The 22,385-nt window shown below is 52.1% G+C and overlaps 1 protein-coding gene across 6 annotated transcripts in view; it reads right to left on the bottom strand.

Annotated features, from left to right (window-relative positions):
• Positions 1-22,385, bottom strand: part of P2RY6 (pyrimidinergic receptor P2Y6) — a 34,208-nt gene that overhangs the window by 6,356 nt on the left and 5,467 nt on the right. Inside the window, exons 1-2 of one of the 6 annotated variants that reach the window (XM_061149703.1) lie at positions 19,370-19,470; positions 4,899-5,011 (exon numbers count right to left, since the gene is read on the bottom strand). The exons of 1 other annotated variant lie outside the window; for it this stretch is intronic. The gene's annotated coding sequence lies outside the window, so the exon portion shown is untranslated. Of the gene's footprint in view, positions 1-855; positions 1,445-4,898; positions 5,012-19,369; positions 19,498-22,385 lie in introns of those variants that run through there. 4 more of the 6 variants (XM_061149712.1, XM_061149683.1, XM_061149721.1 and 1 more) reach the window with 4 other exon arrangements.

Here is a 22,385-nt window from a genome sequence, read left to right as displayed (position 1 = left end):
CTCCTGCTCTGGGTGTTTTCTGCCTCCCACTCCCTGGCAAGACCAGTCCTCTTGGAAGGAGGCAGGGGCTGCTCGAGGAGATCCAGGAAAGGTGGGCCTGACTGTCACCCTGGCTTCCTGATCCACTCGGCCCGCCGTCTGAGGACCTGGGAGGGGTGAGCGGTTCTCCCATTTCCCGGCAAGAGCTGGTCCCCAGGGAGGGCTTGTGTGGTCCCTGCCTCCCGGCAGCGGCTGATGTAGGCTCTTTGGGGCTGTCACATCTGTCACTCACTCTTGGGCCGTGTGCCCTGGACCAGCCCACACCCCAGCCCCTTCCTGGGCTCCAGCCGCTCTGTCGGTAGCATGTGTGGGGGGTGGGGTGGGGTGGGGTGCGTGGTGCTTTATAATAGGTGCTCTCCTTCTCTGGATCCCTTGGCCCTTGGGAGAAAAACTCAAGTTCTTGTCCTGACATTTACGCTCCTGCCGAGCCCTCCAGCCTCATCTGAAGCGCACCCACATGAAGTGCTTCACTCTGCTGCTTCCTCTCCTGCCACACTGTTCTCAAGAGCCCGAGACCGCCACACAGCCATTGACAGCCACAGATCCAAACTTCCTCTTCAGCCTCCCCATCTTCGCTATGCCCTCCACACAAAGCGCCATTTAACCCCTCCATTTGTCAAAACCCAGTGTCCATCAAGCTCCAGATCTAAGCTTACTTCTTCCTTTTTCTGATCCCCCAGTTGGGTGGAGTCCCTTCCTCTCTGCCCACCCCCCACCCAAATCTTGGATCTTCTTGAGGTCAGTGCTGGACCCAGCCTGCCTGCCTGCCCGCCTCTCCGCCCTGGCCCATGGCCCCCGAGACGCGCCAACACTCACATACAGCCTCCTGTCCCCGAAACGCACGCCTTGGTGGCCCCAAGTGTGTTGGGTCAAGGGGAGGCCAGACACGAAGCTCTCCACTCTTCTGCTCTTGGCCCAGGCTGTGATACCGCTGAAAGGGCAGCTTCCTCTGTTTCCTGCCACGTCTGTCTCTGACTGAAATAGCCCCTGCGGGGGCTGCCCCCTCCCCGCCGCTCTCCACACCAAAGCCTGATGGAAACTGAATCTAAGGAGCAAGGAAGAGGAGAAAAGTTCTGTTTCCCGGAACCCTCCTCACCCCAGCAGAAGAACCTGGGTGATGAGGATGCAGAGAGAGGTGGAGAGGGCAGAGACTGCTGATGGAAGGCCAGCCCCACAGATCTGGCAGCTTCCTTTCTCCTCAGCCTTCTCTCAGTCTTCTTATCTATCAAATGAGTAGTCTGGTGATTGCAGAACTTTTGGGCCCTCTTTAACTGTAATAGGAGTTTCCCTGCTGGCCCAGAAGATAAAGTCTGCCTGCAATGCAGGAGACCCAGGTTAAACCCCTGGGTCAAGAAGATCCCCCTGGAGGAGGGCATGGCTACCCACTCCAGTATTCTTGCCTGGAGAATTCTATGGACAGAGGAGCCTGGCGGGCTATAGTCCATGGGGTTACAAAGAGTCGGACACAACTGAGCGACTAACCCTTCAGCTGTAATACCCAGACCCACCTTTTGGGTCACTCCTCCATCCATCCCGCCATTCCTTTTTTTTTTTTTTGGGGGGGGGTGTTGATATTTTTAGATTTTTAAATTAATTTTTATTAGAGTATAGTTGCTTTGCAATGTTGTGTTCATTTCTACTGTACAGCAAAATGAATCAGCCATATGTATACATGTATCTCCTCCCTTTTGGACTTCTGTCCATTCAGGTAATCACAGTGTCTTAAGTAGAGTTCCCTGTGCTATGCAGTATGTTCTCAGCAGTTACCTATTTTAGACATAGTATCAGTAGTGTATAGGCGTCAAACCCAATCTTATCCCCCCTTTCTTCATTCATTCAATAGCTCACTCCTGACAATCCACCTAGGCGCTCACTTACTCAGCCACCTTCTCCCTTCCTCTTTCCCTCTCTTCACAAGCACGCATTGAGCGACTATAAACCATCAGATCCTCCCACATTCCCCCATGTAGCAGTCACTAGTCCCTTCGACACTGCAGGCCCAGAGCTCCCTGGGAGTGAGGGGTGTAGGTTGTGGGGGCAGAGTTGATGTTCCAAGAACTTATCTGGGCGCATTCTCCCCTGCCTGTGCCAGCCCTCCCCTGGCTGCTCCTCACCACCGAACCAGCTGTTAGGACAATCAGAGGAGGAGCTATGGCTCCTTGCTGTCCCAAGGGGGCCAGCTCTGGCGGTGGAGACAGTACTCAGGGGGTGACCTGGAGGAGACGGGCTTTCATTTGGAGCAGAGGAGGCAAATAGGGGAGCGGAGACAGAATGGTGCAGGGGACGATCCCTGCTCAGGAGTTTGAGGTCCAGGTCCTCATTCTATCTTGGCGCCTACTCACTGTGTGACTCTGGCAGGGTCAGAAGTTTAGACCAAACAGAAAATTCAGATTTGAACTGCCAATAAACACTTGACCAGGGACCTCCCTGGTGGTCCAGTGGTTGAGAATCCTCCTTCCAATCCACAGGGGACGTGGGTTCGACCCCCTGATTGGGGAGCTAAGATTCCATATGCCATGGGGTGACTAAGCTGGAGCACAGCAACCATTGAGCCTCATGCCCTAGAGAGCCCTGTGCCATGGCTAAAGATCCTGCACGCCGCAGTGGAGATCCTGCGTGCCGCAACTAAGCTCAGTGCAGCCAAATAAATAAATAGATATTCAAAAACAAAACACTTGGTCAGTTGTGCACAAGCTTATTCAAGTCTGTGCTAGGAGGTCGCTTGTGCCAGCTGAGAGGGTGGATATCCTGGTCTGATATGTGCTGTGCTGGAGCTCAGGAGGGTAACGATGCATGGTCTTCAGTCCAACACCACTGGATTCCCAGGATGACCTCCTGCGGTCACCCCCAACCCCCACCAGGGCGTCTGTCCCAAGAATGGGAGCAGCTCCAAGGACTACCTGAAGGTGTCAGCCCCAGGATAGGGCTTGGGTCTCAGTTCCTGCCCTCTGGGTGGGCCTAGGAGGGAGAGCTCAGGACTTAGGGGTCATGGGTCCACCTGGAAGGTCTTCTGGAGAAGGCATGTCTGCTGCTTGACTTTAAAGGGCAGAGGTGACCCAGACACATAGAATGAAGAGGGCATCCCAGGCAGAAGGTGAGAAATGAAGAATAAATATTGCAACCAGAGCATGGCATAAGTTGTGTGAAGAGGGGACCAGTTGGGAAGCATGAGGAGGGGTGGCCCATAATAAAACTTCAAGCAGAGCTCCAGGTGCCACCACCAGGGCTTTCCCCACCAGGCTTTCCAGCCCCTGGGCCCATCGCATGCTGTTTCCTCTGCCTGGGACACTTTCACTCACTGTCTCTGAATCATCTCACTTATCATTCCTCATAGTTTTCTCATCTGTAAAATGGGAGTGTTCATTGGTACCTACCACACAAGCTGTTGTAAGAATTAAGTGAAACTGTATGTGAGCGGCCCTAGCACACAATAAGTACTTAATAAATGTTTGTTAACTGAATGAATCCATTCCAAGCCCAGCTCTGGGCTCCGTTAGTGCACCCCAGTCTCCAGGGATATCTGGGTCATCGGCACCAGGTACCTTTCATTTCTTCACTGCCCACCCTGCACTGGATGTTCTATCTGACGTTCTGGGCAGGTAGTGGTGGAAATTATTCTCTCCGTTTTACCAACTAAGGAACTAAGACTCAGGAAGGCTAGTGAGTTTTCCAAGGTGTCCCAGACTGGTGGCATTTCAACAAGGTCTTTCTCATTATACAGCCACCTTTTCCATTGTTCGCCCAAAGCCCATGCTTAAATGGTCCAGCCAGAGAATTCCCTCAGTCTTCCCTGCACTGAGGGCCTCTGGCCAGGAGGTGGCGCCAGGAGACTACCCAGGATAGTCAACCTGCCGGCTTCGGACAGCTGCCCTAAGACGAGGGCTGGGGGCATGTCTCCACATTGCGGGAGCCTGGCCTCTGGGGCTGGCGCTAAGCAACCTCAGGACTGGGTTCCCAACCTCAATTCCTCCTGACCCATGCCCCAGCCCTTCTCCCACTCATGCCCGGACAAGCTCCAGCCTTGTTCTCAGATCCCCCACCTGGGTTAGGTGACTCTCAGGAGCCAATGGAGATACTGGCAGGGCCCAGAGCCAGGGCTGAGCCGTCCAGCTGAGGAAGAAGCCCAGGGAGTGTCTGCCAGACTCCAAGCATTCACCGCCCAGCTCCACTCCATATACGCTATTGGCAGAAACACTGAAGACCCTCACCCCTCGGAGGGGACTATCGCTGCCATTTCCTACTTTCAGTTCAAATGACAATGCTTAGGGTTGGTCTCTGCCTGTAGCAGAAGCAATCCAGTTTAGACATAAGAAAAAACTGATGGGTTGAAGCTCCTTGGGCCCCTTGGATCCTGGGGTCTCAAGATACCCCTTTTGATGACTCTGTAGCCTCATCCCATCCCAAACCTCACCTCAAGGCCCTCTTATCGGGAAGGGATGAGGTGGCCTGCTGGCCAGAGGCAAGAGCTGGAAGCCTGAGTCACGACCTGCCAGACGGCCAGGAGCCAGCTCAGACCAGGCTGGACAAGGGAAGAGGCCTCCTAACCTTGGCCTGCCTGCCTGCCTTCTGGGAAACAAGGCCTGGAAACCCCCTCATCTGCCCCCCTCCCAGGTCTGTGAGCTTAGCAGCAAGTGCACAGGATGACAGAGATCAAGGCCCAGCTTCCTTCCCTTGAGGAGTCAGATAAGCTGGGATCCATCACGAACTTGCGGTGTGTCCCAGAGTGAGCCACGTACCCTCTCTGAGCCTGAGTCGTCACTAGAGAAATGGCTAGATTCCTGAGGTCCATTCCTCCCTGGCACCCAGAGAACAGTGGGCCAGGGCACAGCCAATCTCTCCTGGAGGGGTTTTGGTCTCACCTGTGGGATCGGGCTGTCTTTAAAAGCAGGCAAAACTTGGCAGGAGGATGGCACACAGAGGGAAGGGAACTTGATTTCTCTTTTCTTTTCTCACTTCCCCTTCTCACCTCCTGCTAAACAGAAATTAAAGCTGGAACTGAAATAGTCATTTTGAATGTAAGGAAGGGGAAGCCACAGCTTTGGGGAATTTGGGAGTTGAAGCTGCTGCTCCTAGACCTTCTCTGGCCTCTATAGGTTGAGTAAAGAAGAAACTTGGTTCTCCTGCAGCTCGACGATGCACAGGCCCCAGCTGCCCATCGATGAGCTCGTGTAATCCCCACCACAGTCTGGACAGATGTTCTTATTGTGCAACAATACTTCACAAGCCATTATCTCATCTACTCTTCAGAGTTACCAGTACTTCACAGGCCATTATCTCATTTACTCTTCACAGTTACCAACCCCACTTTGCAGACGAGGAAGCTGAGGCCTGGCGAAGTTAGCAAGAGGTTCTCTCTTAGGCACATGTGTGTATGAGGAGGTCTGAGATCATGGTGACCTTGTGGACACAGAGCTGAGAAGTCACAGGCAGTCTTGGGGTGAGGAACTATGCGACAGAGCACAGCTCAGAGAGCCAGCTGCGACAGGCGGCCCCTGTCAGAAGAAGGAAAGTCCGTAACGGCCGACTTTCCAAGTCCACGCCCATGGGGGTGGCAGCACCTCCCAACCAGGGTTCTGGGAGATTCCAGGACCTTTCAGTAAGCCCTCTTTCCCAGTGCCAATGTGAGAGTGTCTTTTATTCTTGCCTGGACCCCCCAGCCTGTCCCACTTTTAAAATCTCCCCATGGAGGTGCACCACTTGGATTTCCCTTCATGAAGGACCCTGCTGCAAGGGGTACATGGCTGACAGCCTCCTCTACTACCTTCAAAACCCACCTATCCTCCCAGATAACCAGGCTCTAGTCTCCTGGGGAAGAAATGGCCCAGGTCCAGCTGTCTGGCTTGTCTTACAGGCCATCATGGTTCTGTTCCTCTGTAGTTTCTCCCACATAATTCCCAGACCCCTCTCATGATGACAGCCTCCCCTCCTTCTTTCCCTGGAGCCTTGAGGATCTGGGAATGAAAGGCCTGTGACCTAGATCTGCCGAAGAGACAAGAGTGGACTCCTCAGGCCCTGTAGCTAGCTCAGGGGTGGATGGGCAATCTTTACTGAGTGCCTCCAACTCTGGAGCATTTGCTGGAACACTGGAAAGGAGTGAGGTCTCCCACTGGGTTTGCAAAGCTAGTAGGAAGTGAGCCTGGAGCTGCTGGAGCCAGGTTAACTACGTGCCTGGCACTATCCTACAAACTGAAGATACTACCACCAGGGAGGAGACTGTCCAAAATAAAGCCAAGGGATGGCAGAGTTGTTCCTGAGAACACCATCGAGCACCTGATTCCAGCTATGCCTGAAGCTTTACCTCGCACTTGACTTTTTGAAGGCATGAGCTAATACATTCCCTTTCTGCTTCAGTCTGTTTGACCTAGGACTGTCACTTAAAATCTGGAGTCCTGCCTACAGTCCTGCACCCCGCTGCTTCCCTTCCCCACGGGCTGCCCCCAAGAGCCCATCTTTATAGCTTTGGCCATGGAATCCTAATATCCCTGCAGTGGAGGCTGGAACTGGCCATGAGCCTGGAGGATATCAGCAGAGGGGCAGGAAGCCACTGAGGGCCTGTCAGGTCAAGCATGGATTCCATGGGGGCAGCCAGGGAGCCCCCCCGACCACTCATTTTCCATGAGGAGAGCCCTTCTTCCATCAGCTTCTGGAGTGACCAGTCACCTCAGTATCTCCTGAGAAGGAAACTAGAAAGGCAGAAATCCAGGGTCTAGTCTTAGACTCATCACTCACTTGCTGTGTGATCCTGGACAGGTCACTTCACCTCCCCAAGCCTCATTTTCCCAAACAACTTTACTGCTATAGCTTCTTGGCTACCCAGAAGGTGCCAGGCACACAGCTAAGTGCTTTTGTGGCAGGATCTCTTTCATTCTTACGACAGCCCTGTGTGGTGAGCTATTTATCCACATTTTACAAGACAAGGAAATGGGCTTTGAGAAAGCTGGTGACTTGCCCAAGGTGACATGGTGAGTCAGAGGTGAGCCAGGGGGTAGTACACAGATCTGATTAATGATAAAGTCTATGCTCAGGAAGAGAGGTGACATTTTCCCTACAGGAAAACTGAAGCCAGAGAGATCAGGAACTTTCTCAAAGTATACAGTAAATCCACAACTCCACCCTGTCTCTCGGGAACTCAGTGGCCTGAGACAGGACAAAGGGATGGGGACCAGGAGTCAGGGCAGAAAAGAACAACCCAAGGGACAATGTTATCCAGACACCCTCATTTCTTTAACTTTGTTAGGAACTGGGGACAAGGTCTGCTTTCCCTTTGTGGCCCCAGAGACTAGCACAGTCTCCAACTCCCAAGAGGCACTGGCAAATGTCAGATGAGTGGACCAGTCTGTAAAGATGAGACTCAGGGCTCTGTCCTTGGTGCTGCCTGGCAAAATAAAATAAAACAAAACAATAAAATCAAATCTTTGTCTTGGCTGATGACATAGAAGACTTGTCAGGGGGAATGAAGGTCATGGCCACAGGAGCAGCACCTCTGAGCCTACCTGCGTCCCCCAGCCGCTGACCCTCAGGAAGGGTAGACCACCCACACTGCCTGAATGTTTACTGCAGGTTATGGTCCTGCCCATTTCCCAGATAGACACTGAGGCCCTAGAGGTAGGTAACTATGTCTCCAACTCTCACAGGCAAGGTTTGGGTGCAGAGAACACTTCAGAGGAACCCCTCACTACCCACAAAAGGCAGCCCTCTGTCCTGGCCCTGCTCTGATCATCTCCAGCACCTGAGCCCATCTGGCAGAATCAAGAGACCCACCTGGACCCCAGAACCCAGGGGTCAATGATAAGTCTCTGAGTTCTGGATCACTAGGCCAAAGAGGCCTTAAAAGCATCTGACACAGAGCTCTCCCCCACCCCTCAGAGAAGGAGGCTCCCTGAAGCCTCTTTGACAGACTTGTCTGGCCTCTGCTCACATACTCCCCATGACAGGGAGCTCATTCTTTACCAGCTGAGCTACCAGGAAGCCCCCTTTCTCCCAGGTCACTGCATTTCACTTTGAGAGAACTCACTAAGATGTATGCTTTGTCATACTAAGCCCAAGCACTGCCCCCGTCACTGCTTCCATTCCCCAGTCTAACCTGCCTCTGGGATCCCGGACCTGGCTGCCTCCAATCCCTCAGGACCCCCTGCAGAGACTGTCCCAAGACTGTCATCAGCTGGTCTTCATTCCCGCCAGCAAGTCCAGGGTTCATGTCCAGGCCCAGGGAACCTAGTAGTGGAGCCCAGAAACCAGGCAGGAGGTCAGGAGGCCATAACCATTTCCACACCTGGGGATAAAGCCCTTTGCCTCCATGCTGTCTCACTCCCTGCATGGGGACTGTGAGGGGGCGTGGCCTCTTCCCTCATCTTCATATGTGGGACTGGGGTCCCATCTGCGGCCAACCCAGTATGGGAGGACCAGTGCATGGTGGGCATCTGAGAGGTGGCCTGGGAGGAAGACAGCAAAGTCAGGCACCTGCCAGGCTCAGGGTGTTGAGAGGAGGGTCACTGGGTGCCACAGGGGGTCTTGCTGTGGAGTACGTTTCTGTGTGTGGAGTGTGTATGAAAAACACAGGACAGACCTTACCTCCTTCAGGTGGTCACTCAAATGACATCTTCCCGGTGAGGCCCTGTCTCTCCACTCCAGTGAAAACTAAACCTCCCACCAGCACACACTCATCTCCTCTCCTGCTGTATTTGTCTCCTTAGAGTGTATCATCCTTTTTTTTTTTTTTTTTTTTTTTGAGACATCAATGGTTTATTGGACAGAGAAGCACACACCATCTTTAAATGTATTATTTTATGTGTTTGCTTATTGTCTATCTCCTCCCATCAGAACATAAACTTCACCAGGGCAGGGATTTTCATGTTTTATTCACTATTTTATTCACTGCATCCTCAGTGCTTAGGGTAGTGCCTGACATATAGTAGGTACTCAATAAATATTTGTTGGATGGATGGATGAATTTCTAGGGCTAGTTTGAAAACAGAGTAGACATAGGAACAGAAATCTGATGGCTCATAGGGAACTTGACTCAAGTCTGTGTTTATATCGCAAGCTGCAGTCGGTACTTGCAGTGTGTGTGTGTTGGGGATTGGGGGCCGATAAAGACCCGTGGAGCTGCCCCTAACTGGCGGTATGTGTTGAGATTCAGGCTGTGAGCAGTCCCAGCTGAGAAGGGTGAACAGAACATGGCTGGGTGGGCCTGGGCTGCCTGCTTATTCCTCCTGGCTGTCCAAGGTCCCCATCTCCTCCACCTCCTCCACTGACCCAGCTCTACCCTGCTCTCCCCCAAGAGCCTCCAGCCTGCACACCATCACTCTCTTTGCACCAGGGCCTCTGAATTAGAGGCCTCCAGCACTGGGCCAGCATCTTCTCAGCCCCTTTCCTTTCCCCTGCCAGCCTGGACCTTTTCCCCAGGACACCAGACTCCTGAGATCACAGCTCCTCCATTTGTATCCCTCATCCCTGGCACCAGCAGCCTGCTCAGCCCCACACTGCCAAGCCAAACGTGGATGAAGGACGTGACTCAGCCCAGGGCCCTGAGGCCCAGGAACTGATAGCCACCCGGCTTGGCTGGACTCCCAAACTTCTGCCTGTCCCGGAGCAGCCTCTCTCCCTTCTCGTCCAAGACTTCACCCCGTCTTTCTTGTTGGGCCTCCTCTCAACCCCAATAGCCCACAACTCATCCTTCAGAGCAAAGAAATGCCTTTCAGAGGCACCTCCTTCAACTCCCTGGGCCACAGAAATAAATCCAAGGCTGCCCCCCGCCCCCAGCATTTCTGCACCCCTGCTGGCTCCTTCCCTCAGCCCACAACACTCTCCATCTTCAGCTCTCCTCTTAGCAACACCTCTTCCTTGACCCGTGTCTCTCCAGCTGTGCTTCTTCCTCCTTCACAATCAAGCTTCTGGAAGAGTCCTTGCTGCTCTGCTTCTGCTTCTGCCCTCTCTGCCCACATTTCTCACACCCATACAGTTGAGCCCCGGGCACAGTAAAGCAGGGGGTCTTTGGGCCCAGCTCAGGGGAGAGCAGTAGGCACCCTGTCTTTTGAGGTGAGATGGGGCCTGGGAACCAGTGACTATCTGAGCTCCATCACAAGGAAACCTCAATCTCAGAAGTGATCTTGATGCAACAGGGTTTCAGAAAACACAGGCCACTGTGAGGTGACTTCTGTTTGATGTCACTCCTGCTGAGGCTGGTGCAGGTCTGGGGGGAGGGGAGCCTCATCTGTGGCTTCCAGGAAAAAGCCTGGACTCTGTTGGGAATTTGGGGTGGGGCTCTGGATAGGCATGGCACCACCAGAACATCTGTTTAGGTGGGAACTGGAGAATTCTGGAGGAGGTAGGTGAGAGGACTGACACCTTTACATGGCTCATGATATTTGTTTGAGAAAACATCAGTTGTCTGTCTCACACACTAGGATGGGCTGTTGATCACAGAGCAGGTGAGGGTGGGGGCACAAATCTCACTCAGCTATCCCCCAGTATCACTCCTGATCATACAAAATACAAGGCTCCACTCCCAAATGGGTCTCTCCTCAGAGCTCCCTGGAAAACCCAGAACTCTTCAAGCCCAGACATTCTAATGTCTCCCAGACATTCTAATCACTCCCATATACTTCACTGAACCTACCCTGGCCCCTGGGTGGGGTCCAGGTCAGTTAGAGTCAAATGTCCATTCCTGGCATCTCCAACCCTCTGCCAGCCATCACAACTCCCTCTGCAGATCTTGGTACCTGGCAGACCTGGTTTCCATCCTGGCTCTGCAACTTATTAACAGTGACTTTACCTCTCTGAGCTTCAGTGTCCTTAATGATAAAATAGAGATAACAATGCCCATCTCACAGCACTGTTGGGGCTCAAATGTAGTAATGTGTAGCTAAGTGTTCTAGAACACTTAGCCCAGAATCTGGTGCAAGCAGATATTCACTCAGTGGGGCTTCTTACTCATAATTTCATCACAGGCCAGCTTAGAAATGGCCTCACTTGCAATCTTTACTTATCTACCCACTCACTCACTTATTCACTCATTCATTTGGCATGCATTTGCTGGGAGCCTTACGATATGCAGAAATTTCACTGGGCTTTGGTCTTTGCCCTTGAAAAGCCTCAGCTGATGCAAAGACAGATGAGGTCTCTGGGAAGACAGAGGAGGCCCCATCCCTGTCTGGGTTATCAAGGAAGGCTCCCTGGAGGAGATGATTCTTTAGTGGACTATGGACAAGGAAGGGGAGGGTGTTCCCCACTGAGAGACCTACTGGAGATATAAAGGCACAGGTATCCACAAGTGTTTGTGTTTGCAGGAGGTGAGGCTGAGAGGTCATCAGAGCCAGGTCCCAATAGGGACCAAAAACACACAATTGCCAGACCACAAATTTGGCCTCTGCATTATGGGCTCCAACCAAGGAACCCTAGATGGTTTGTAAAGCAGAGCAGAAGTGTGATCAGATTTGAGACTTAGGAGGTTCTTTATGCTGCTGGATGGAGGATGGATTGAATGGGAGACAACAGGGCCTGAAAAGGGGCCCTGGCCCTGGAAAGGGGAGGCTGCAGGGCCAGCTGGTGGTAGGGCCAAATCAGGGGCCTTGACTGCCTGGCTCACAGCAGGCTCTCGCCCCTCTTCTGCACCCCTGGACAAGCTTTGACAGCCGTCGTGCTGGGAAGACAGACTGGAGGGGTTAAGTTCTCAGAGATAACCCATTCCCGTCCTCAGATCACAGATGGGAACCCAAGGCCCAGAGCACTGGGCCCTAGTCTCAGCCCTAGGGCTTCCCTGGTCTACAGCCTTCTAGAGTCTACGGAGGGCTTCTGCCCTTGAACCTGTTCCCAAGCCTGCCACCCAGTCTCTTCCCGGGGGAAGCAAGGGTGTGGCTTGGGTAGATGGGGACTCAGAGGGGCCCAGAAGGATGACTTGTTCCAACTGCCCAGCCCACATAGGCCCTCCCATTTCTGAGTGGGGAGAGCGGTCTTAGAGTTTCCTGAGTTCTCTCCTCTCCTCCTTCACACCCTTTTGACAGCTAAGGAAACTGAGGCCCAGAGAAGAGAGGCATTCAACTCCTGGGATAAACACAGCTCTCTGGGCCTTGGAATGAGTGTCAGGTGTGGGAGACAGAACACTGGGCCCCAGTCTCAGCCCTAAGGCTTCCCTGGAAACTCAGTCAGTAAAGAATCCACCTGCAGTGCAGGAGAATGGGGTTCGATCCCTGGGTCGGGAAGATGCCCTGGAGAAGGAAATGGCAATCCACTCCAGTATTCTTGCCTGGAAAATCTCATGGAGAGAGGAGCCTGGTGGGCTACAGTCCATGGGGTCGCGAGAGTTGGACATGACTGAGCAACTGAATCACCACCAGTCTCGGCCCTGCTGCGAGGGGCTGGACTCATGATTCCTGAGGACTCTCAGCTGGGGAGGGGTGGAATTCCTCCTGAAACAGCATCTGGCTATGGCCTGGCCCCGGTGCCAGCAATGTTTCCAGTGCTGTTCCTAGGGCACACTTCCCTTCCATACCAGCCTCTGGGAGGCACGGCTGAGGTCCAAACTGGAAGAAACCATGTGCTCCCAGGAGGGAAGGTCTGGGCTGGCAGAGGAGCCCAGGCCCCACCCTGCCTAAGGGGACAAATGATCCCATCAGCACACCCGGGTCTCCCTGGGGGGCTTGGTGAGGAGGCCTGGCGCTGGTCCCTAGAGCCTGCAGACCTGACCAAGCCTCCTCCATGTCTGGCCTTGTGCTTGACCTTGACCCTATCCAGGGGAGTGAATGGACTGTGGGGGGTGTATGGGACTGCACTGGAGAGACGGTTACTAACTGGTTACAGTGATCAGTGCCACGTGACGGCTACCCTCCAGTCTCATGAGGAGAGGCTGGTGCGAGGGGCGGTGGGCAGAGCCCCACTCACTGTATTTCCCCGATGGGAAACCTGAGGCCCCACTTCAAATTAATCACCAAGCTCTGCTTGTTCTCCATCTTTTTACCTCTCAAGCTGTCCCCTTCTCTCATCCTGCGGTCCCTGCCTCAGCCTAGTCAGCAGCCACTTCATGCTCCGTGTCTTCCACCTCCCCAGCCAATGCATCCCCTTTCTGCAGCTAGAGACATCCTTGCTCAGCAAAAAACTAACCTCAGGGCCCCCTCCCCCACCGCCGCCCAAGCACTGTATGGCTTCCCAGTGCCTAGGGATAAGATCTGCCTAGTCCCTGCAGATCCCTCTGTTCTCAGCACTCACACGCAACCCACCCACTCACACATAACCCACAGGGCACCAAGCCATTGTCGCTTCCTGAGACCAGCTGTGCTCCGCTTCACGTCCCAGTCGGTGCTGTGTGTACCCCTGGATCGCTCCACAGGGCAGGTGGCAGGCTCCGGCGGTGAACTCAATGACTCGGGAGACCCAGATCCCGCCCTCAGGAGCTCAGCATAGAAAAGGAACTTACAAGTACCCGAAGACCCACAATCCGAGGCAGACATCCTGTTCCAGAGCCTGGTGGGAGCCCAGGTGGGAAGGGATGGTTCTGGGGGGCAGGGAAGGCTCGATAGAGGAGGCAGCAACAAAATGGCCAAGTGTCCACAGAGGCCAAGGGCGTTTCAGAGAAAACAGCAAGGGCAGAGACTGGATGAGGCACGTGGAAGGACAGTGAACACAGCTGGAGCGGCCAGTGTACCAGCAAATGTGGTCAGGAAAGAGGATCAAACTTATAATAATAATGAGACAAGCACTGAGCCCAGTGTGCCAGATACACAATCCCCATTTAATCCTCATCATGACCTGTGAGACAATACTGGTATTGTTTTCATTTTATACTTCAGGTGGGAAAACTGAGGCACAGAGGGGTTAGTTGACTTGCCCAAGGCAGCACAGGTAGGAGGAGTGATGGGCTATGAGCCCGGGCAGTACAGATCAGAGTCCATAGTCTATAGTGCACCAGGGCTGGGGTAGGGAGGCTCTCAGGTGGCAGGCAAGTCCAGCCTCTCCACTGCTCTGCCCCACCTGCCTGGGACCTGGCTTGCTTAGGCTCACCTTCTCACTAATCACAGGGCCCCACAAATGTTGCCTCCTCCAGGAAGTCTTAAGGCATCAACAGAAGGATTCCCTCTACTTCCAGAAGCCCCCATGGGAAATCGGAGATGAGGTATGACTTTTCAAACAGAGCCTCCTAAGTCCAGCTGCCCATTGGATTCCTGGACCCCCTCTGCCTGTCAAGGATCTCTGACTGTGGGGAGCCCCCTCCTCCATTTCATGATAACCTTGTTCATTCAAGGTGGGCACCTGACCCAGAGCGGGTCAGTTACAGCAGCCATCCAGACCCCATACCAGTGATTGGTTTGGGGGAACCAATTAGGGTCTACCCCAGAATTTTGGTGGAATCAGCATGAAAGTTTCCCTCCCAGGATTATTAGCCATGAGGGCCATGGGAAGCCTGGTGCTTCTGGAAAGGACTTGGATGAGAATGTAGTAATCCAGCAGAAGGTCAGGACCTAGATGAGAATGTAGTAATCCAGTAGAAAGTTAAGAGAGGAACTTCCCAGGTGGTCCAGAGGTTAAGACTCCACACTCTCAATGCAGGGAGCCTGGGTTGCAATCCCACAGGTCACAACTAAGACCTGGTGTAGCCAAAAAAATAAATATTTGAAAAATAAAAGAAAGTCAGGAGAAACGATAGAAAAAGAGAGAGCACTGATGGCATCATTGTAATTGGTGGATCTAACCATGTCTGATCTAGGTCTACTTCTGAATTTTTCTTTACATCCACTAACACAGTTCCTGTTCAAATTAGTAGCATTTGTCAGATGCAATCAAAACATGCCTGACCAACATAACACCAAAACCACAGACAACAAAGGAAAAAACAAATTGGATTCCATCAGAACTGAAAACTTTTGAACATTAAAGGACACCATCAAGAGAGCAAAAGGCAACTCACAGAATGGGAGAAAATAATTATAAATCATACAGAGGATATGGGATTAGTATCCAGAATATATAAAGAACTCACTCCTACAATTCAACAACTACAAAAAAAAGGCAATGCAAAAACTGGTAAAAGACTTGAATAGATACCCTCCAAAGAATATGTCCAAATGACTAATAAGCACTCAAAATCTGTGTTTTGAAAAGATGCTCATCAAAACTAATCAGCCGGAAAATGCAAACCCAAACCATATGGAGATACACACCTCACAGTCATCAGGATGGCTATTATAAGAAAAAACATGAAATAGCAAGTGTTGGTAAGGATGTGGAGATAATGGAACCCCTGGACATTGCTGGTGGGAATGTAAAATGGTGCAGTTGTGAAAAACAGTAATGGCAGTTCCTCAAAACAAAGAAAGAAACAAACACAGAACTATTAAAAGATCCAGCAGTTTCACTTCTAGGTGAAAAGAAGTGAAAGCAGAGACTTTCAAACAGATATTTATACATCAATGTTCCTAACAGTATTATTTACAACAGCCTAAAGGCAGAAACAACCTAAATGTCCATGGATGGAAGAATGGAGAAACAAATGGTGGTACTCGTGTGGATGTTTGCTTTCAGTTTTCTTGGGTACATACCTAAGAACAGAACTGTTGGGTCATATGGTAACTCTATGTCTAACTTTTTGATGAACTGATAAAATTTTGCAAAGTGGCTGCACCATTTTACATTTCTACCAGCCACGTATGAGAGTTTCAATTTCTCCACGTCCTCATCAACACTTGTTATTGTCTTGTCTTTTTCCTTATTGCCATCCAAGCAGGCATAAAGCGGTCTCATACTGTGATTTTGACTTACATTTTCCTAATTACTCCTTTTTTGTTATTGTTTATATTTCACCTGTTCAGTATATGTATTTCTGATCTAAGGCCTGACATCTTTGGTGGAACAAGTACCCCACAGAGTAGGAGAAGCTTGACTTTCAGGGCCAGACTGTCCTGGTTTTGCATCCTGCCTCAGCTTCTATTAATATTAGCTATATGACCTTGAGCAAGTGATATAAAACTCCGAGTCTCAGTTTCCCCGCTGACTAGATGTGGATGACAGTATTAACCTTTCATGGTATGGGCCTGGCACAAGTAGGTCCTCAGTGACTCACTAAGTCTGAGAGTTTGACAGTGGCACTTTCCAGGTTGGTCAGGAGACCGAGGCTAGTGACTGTCCCGTTTTTAATCTATTGTCTGTTTCACTTGAGCAACTTTCTACAGCAGAGGTATTTTAGGCTGCCTCAGACCTCAGCCTCTGTGCTTCTGTTTTCCCTCCGTGCCACGAGAAATGAGACTGCGCACCATAATGTCAATGTTGGTCAATCTGGAGTGTTCATTCTAACACCTTAAAAGTCTTGTCTTTTGCCTCAACCATCAGACTGCTGATGGTTTAGCTGCTACTTACAGGAATATCTCCTCCCTCATAAAGAGCTCTCCAGGGCAAGGAAGGAAGTGAATTAAACCTTCCTACGTATGTGTTAAGTCACTTCAGTCGTATCTGACTCTTTGCAACCCTATGGACCATAGCCTTGCAGGCTCCTCTGTCCATGGGATTCTCTAGGCATGAATACTGAAGTGGGTTGCCATGCCCTCTTCCAGAGATCTTCCCAACCCAGGGATCGAACCTGTGTCTCTTATGTCTCCTGCATTGGCAGGCAGGTTCTTTACCACTAGCACCACCTGAGAAGCCCCAAACCTCCCTAAGAACCTACAAGTAATGTTATTTATGTGCAGTATTTTCTTTTGTCCACTCCATGAGCTGGCCAGGTAGGTTTTAGTACCCCATTTTACAAATGGGGAAATTGAGATTCCAAGAAGTTAAATGACTTGTCTGAAATCACATGGCCAGCAAATGCTGGTACCCAGATGCAAACCCAACTCTGATTTCAACATCTGATTTCTTTTCTCTGTGCAAAGTGTCCCCCACCCCTACCCCGCCTCCCAACAGAAGGTCCTTCAGGAACTTCTGAATGAATGAATGGCTGATTCTCATCCTCCTGACTTGACAGAGCTATTGTCATCTCTTTGAGCTGAGATCTGCCTCTCAGACAACACAGGTCAACACAGGTCTCCTGGGGCCACAGAACAACCTCTACTCTGTTCCAGGCCATAAAAATCAGTGCTGCACAGGGAGTCAGGATTCCAGGCTCTGCCCCCATTACAGATTTAACTCATACAGGCTTCACTACCCAGCCCATGAGTTCTCTAATCAAAGGTCTGGATCTCCTCACCTCTGGGTCCCTGGCATGCAGCACAGGGCTTGGCACATATGCCACTGAGCCAGCCTAGGCCATCTCCATAGACCCACACGTGCATCTTGCCCAGGCCTGCCCTCTCATGGGAGCTGTTAATGACGGGGCTGGCCCTGGGGCAGGGGTAACAGGAAGATACCTCCACATGCCCAGCTCAGGGCACTGGCCCTTACCAGGTGTGCCAGCAGTCAGAGAGGAACAGTCAGAGCTGGGCCAGCAGATCCCCACTTCAGAATGAAAGAGAAACCTACTTCAGATACAAATGGGGAAACGGTTCCAGGATAAGAGGGGTGAGGGTGGGTGTCACTGGGGAGGGCCTGATAGACACAGCTTCCTGAGAGTCTTGACCGGCCTCTGTTGCAATGGTACCTGTCACCAGGCTCCACTAACTCACCCTTCCTCTAGGGAGGACAAGTTAGAATCTCAGGTCCAATATGGGACAAGACACTTTAATTTCTCCGAACCTCGGCCTCCTCCACTTCAGAATGGGGTAACAATAATCTTGGATGCATTAGCTTTCATGTGAAGCACTTAACACGTAGTAGGTGCTCAATAAATGATAGCCATTGTTATTATCACATAATCTTCTCTTTCAGCTCAATATTGACTGAGTGATTTATTCATTTGTTCTTTCATTCATTTATTCATTCAGTCAACCAGTCAGTACACCCCTGCTAGGTAGGCGGCAAGAGTCAAGAATAAAGATTTTGGAGTTATGTAGGAGTTGAAACCCTGTTGCCACTAGTTGGGCTGCCTAATGTAGGGAAAGCCATTTCCCCTCACTGAGACTTCATTTCCTTGCCTGTAAAGTGAAATTAGTAAGAGTACCTGGGTAGAGAGTGCTGGGGGTTTTATGAAGAGCCAAAGGGACAGTGACGTGAGAGTGGCTGGCATAGAGCCTTGGAGGGAAAACAGGTGGCAGGTGGGCTGTGCAGAGGGGCCAGGTGAGCTGCCAGCCCTCCAGACTGGGCATCTGGGCCTCCAGGGGCAGGATGGGGTGAGGACGGGCTGGAGAGGAGAAGAGTCAGTGAATTCAGAGACAACTGCTGTTTCCGGACCACAGGCAGCTCCCTTCTGGTAAACTAAGAAGCAGTGAGGAAACATGAGAAAAAAGACTGGGAAAAGTTTAGGGGGGAAGAGTGCCAGCCAAATGGGAAGCCTCGGGCAGCACGGAGTTACCCCCCAGCCAGGTCAGGGGACCATGCACAGGCACACATGTGCACACACACTCACAAGCTGCACATTCTCACTCATGCAAACACACCTAAGGGCTTGCGCACACACATACACACACACACACACACACACACACAGATGCACCATCAGAGGCCCAGCACTTTAGAGTCCGCAAGCAGCCTTCTCATTTATCACCTCATCTGATACAGAGGGGTAGAGAGACTGTCCCTGGATTGGCTTCGGACCCGTTCTAAAGCTGCCAAGAGATGTGCGTCCCTGGTACCTTCCAGAGGCCAGGGCCCATCCCATGGGTGGTGCTGCTCAGCTTTCCCTTCACGGTATCGTCGGAGTTGGATGACAACAGAAATGCCAGAAAAGTTTTAACCCAGCTCCCCCAGATAGGCTTGTTCACCCTGCTGTGCTCCTCTTTAACAAATCGCACCAGGACGCCGGACTCACTTTCCTCACCAGTCACACGGAGGCAAGTGCCTCTTCCATGGATGCCCATCTGGTCCTAATCTGTCCCAGCCTCTTCCCACCACAGCCTCCTGCGGGCACAGCCTCCGCCCTGAGGGGCACTCATCAGCATATAACACTCAGTTTTCCAAAGATCAGGGGGAGGTCACTGTTACCCCCATTCTACACACTGAGGCCCAGAGAGGGAAAGTGACTCAGACCAGGCCTGTGTGACCCTCAGTCCTGCCTGCTCTGCTCGTTCCTCCTCGCAGCCCAGGCCCACATCGTCGCAGTCTCCTCCACCCTCTGCTCTGCACAGACTGTAGCTTTAGCCACAATCAGGCCAAAGAAGGGAGGAGAACCCCCACGTCCGCGCGCACTCTCTCTCCATGAGAGAGTGGGCTCATGACCTGTAATGAGCCAAAGTGGCTGCAGGTGGTCCCTGTGCCAAGCTCTGGGCGGGGGGTGGCACTCAGCACCCTCAGGGCACTGACCCAGAACACTCACCCAGGAGGCAGTGAGCGCCACGCAGGTCCGTCGAGAGTTGGGAAAACTCTGACTCCTGGAGCAGTCCCTCCTTCTCGTCAGTTCCTGTGCCCCCAGCTGTCACATGTACGGCTCACAGTCGTCCCCGGAGACAGCCAATGAGGAAACCAAGAAATCGAGGAGGGGAAGTAACTTGCCTCGGCCCAGAGCTGGCAAGCAGCAGGGCGGGGACCCAAATCCCAAGAACATTCCAGCTCATGGCTCTAAAGCCAAAGCTGACCCAGCCACTGCCCAGTCACTTCATGCTCTGAGTGTGATCATCCCTGGAATGGTACCATCAAGTCAACCCCAACGGCTGCCGGGAGGACTGAGTGAGGTGGCATTTAAAGACCAGGGGCTTGGCCCTGGGGCTTGGCACTCAGCAGATGACTGCTTTTCTCCTCATCTCCACCCCACCCCTCAGCCCTCTCCTGGCCTTTCTCAAGTCTGCAGAGAGTCCTGGCCCCGCTCACTGCCACCCTAGGGAATAACAAACCTGGTTTTCTCAGCAGTGCCTGGAAGGTCCATTAAAGGATGTGGAGACCCTGAGACCAATGGCTCTATGGTCTGGTCCTCACCCCACAGGTCCAGATGCCATGGCCTCCCTCAGAGGACTGAGGATGGCTCCTCAGAGTAAGGGGGATTTTGGGGGGAGTCTGAGCTCAGGCCAACCCTCTTTCCTAGCTTCAATCCAACCTTAAGCTTGGGTTTGATAAGAGGGCAGTCAGGGGGACTCTGCCTCAGGCCGGTGGTGTGTCTGGGCCAGCTCCTCCCCATCTGAAGATTAGTCCTCCTCCTCTTTCTTTTTCACAAGTATTTATTGGGCACCTTCTCTGTGCAGGTAGTGTTCAATGCACTTAAGAGCACAAAACAAACTCTTTGCCCTCATGGCATCTACATCCTAGCAGGGGGGACAAATTTATCTTAGTTTATGAGTAAATACATAGCAGGTCAGGTGGCGATAAGAACTATAGACAAACATAAAGGAGGGTAAGGGACAGAGATCCACAGGGATGGATGGAACTTTCTGGGTCTTCTTCTCACAAGACCAACTCCCACCTAACCTGGAGCAGAACCGAGGCCCTGAGCCCCAACTCTGTGCCAGTCCCTGCCTTGGTGGATCACAGCAGAGGCCAGGGGCCCGGGCTGGGGATCCCCGGGCACAGGCCACAGCTCAGGACCCCCAAGGCTGCAACATAGAGCACCCAGAGCCTGCCTTCCACTCGCAGCTCTGCAGATGCTTTCCCCAGGATTGCAGGAGAGTATCCACCGACCAACCCTGATGTTTCATTGTAGAGACCGATTGTGGGTCCAGAGAGGGGCAGAGATTTGCCTGGACCACACAGCAATGCAAAGGTGTCTTTGTTCCCCTCTCCTCTGACGGGTCCACAAGGGTGGACTAAGGGCTGAGCCTCAGCAGGGCACTGACCTGTGAGAGGCTGCCTGTGTCCTCAGCCAGCTCCTCCACTAGGCCTACCTAGCAGCACCAGCCCACTCCATCTCCCAGCTCTGATAACCAAATTCTCCTCTAAGCCCCTGGAGGCTGAAACCACTTTTCCTAGCCCAGTCTCAAGAGACTAGAATTTTGGTCAACTCTACCTCGTCTTGCTCAGATGTAACTTCATGTGAGTCCCATCAAGCCCTGTGGATCTCCACCCATTCCTCTCCCTCATGTCATGACCTGACCTAGAGCTCTTATCACGACCTGACCTGCTACCTACCTCAGTTCCCTCATCTGCCAAATGGAGGAAATGAAGGCAATTAGTCTTGGGACTGTCATGAAGAGCGAGCAAGACACTGGCCAGAAGGCAGTCTGCAGACTTTCAGGTGCTACTCACATGGCAGAGGTTGCTATAGGCTCAACATGCCTGTGTATCTGAAAGCCAGCCTCCTCATGCTTCTGGAGCCTTGAGGCAACCCCCAGAGCAGGGTCTTGACCCTTAATGGGAAATAAGTGAAAATTCCACAGAACTGGTTCAGAAAAGAAAAAAACATTCCTGCTCCCATCCCGGGGGCTGGCAGCTGACAGGAAAAGCCCTTCCTCTATCCTTGTAGTGAGAAGGTGAGGGGGGAAACATGGAAAGGGAGAGGTTGGGAACCCTGGGAAAACTGTCCTTATTCTAGGAGGAGAAGGTGTGAGCTGAAGTAACTATGCATCTCAGGCCCCTAGGCTGGGAGAGGACGTTCCTACATGAATGGCAGGTACACACATGTCTGCATGGAGTGGGAGGTCAGCAAGGTGTGGGTCTGACCTGGAAGATGCCCATGTATTCACAGGGTGCATGAGTTTGGAACTGCACCTGTGTGTATATGGCACACGTGTGTGTCTGTGGCCCTAAAGCCTGTATGTTCACATGTATGTTTGCCTGTGCTTGTGTCTCTGCATGTGGTACACACATGTGCCCACTCCTGAAAGTGAAAGTGAAAAAGTGAAAGTACTAGTCACTCAGTCCTGTGTGACTCTATGACCCCAAGGACTGTAGCCCAACAGGCTCCTCTGTCCATGGGCTTCTCCAGGCAAGAATACTGGAGTGGGTTGCCATTCCCTTCACCAGGGGATCTTCCTGACCCAGGGATCGAACCTGGGTCTCCTAAATTGCAGGCAGATTCTTTACTGTCTGAGCCACAAACCCCCAGTGCATAGGCCTTGTTTTCCCAGGCTCGGCAATCCTTGCCACAATCTCAGGTAGCCTGGGATGCCACCGAAGATTTGTGGGGTTCCTGGTCACAGCTGGTTCTCAATTTCCCTGGGAACAAAAGCACTTGCATAAGATGAAAAGGAATACTTAGAGGATTAACTTAGCCTGCTCAGCCCTGGATGTAGGCTTCTCATGTGAGGGGGTGTATGCCAAAGGCCAAAGCCCTTTTCCTGGGGTCCTCAGACCCTCTGCTGCCTATGGGCACTGGCCCCTGCAGAGCCACCCTCCTGCCTTCAGTCACCAGCAGGAGCCCCCGTCCAGGTACAACAGTCAATCACTTTACAGTTTACAAGGATCCT

The sequence above is a fragment of the Dama dama genome, chromosome 1, assembly GCF_033118175.1.
Source record: "Dama dama isolate Ldn47 chromosome 1, ASM3311817v1, whole genome shotgun sequence".
NCBI lineage: Eukaryota > Metazoa > Chordata > Mammalia > Artiodactyla > Cervidae > Dama > Dama dama.
Note: the sequence above shows the minus strand (reverse complement) of the source record. Positions and strands in the feature narration are given on the sequence as shown.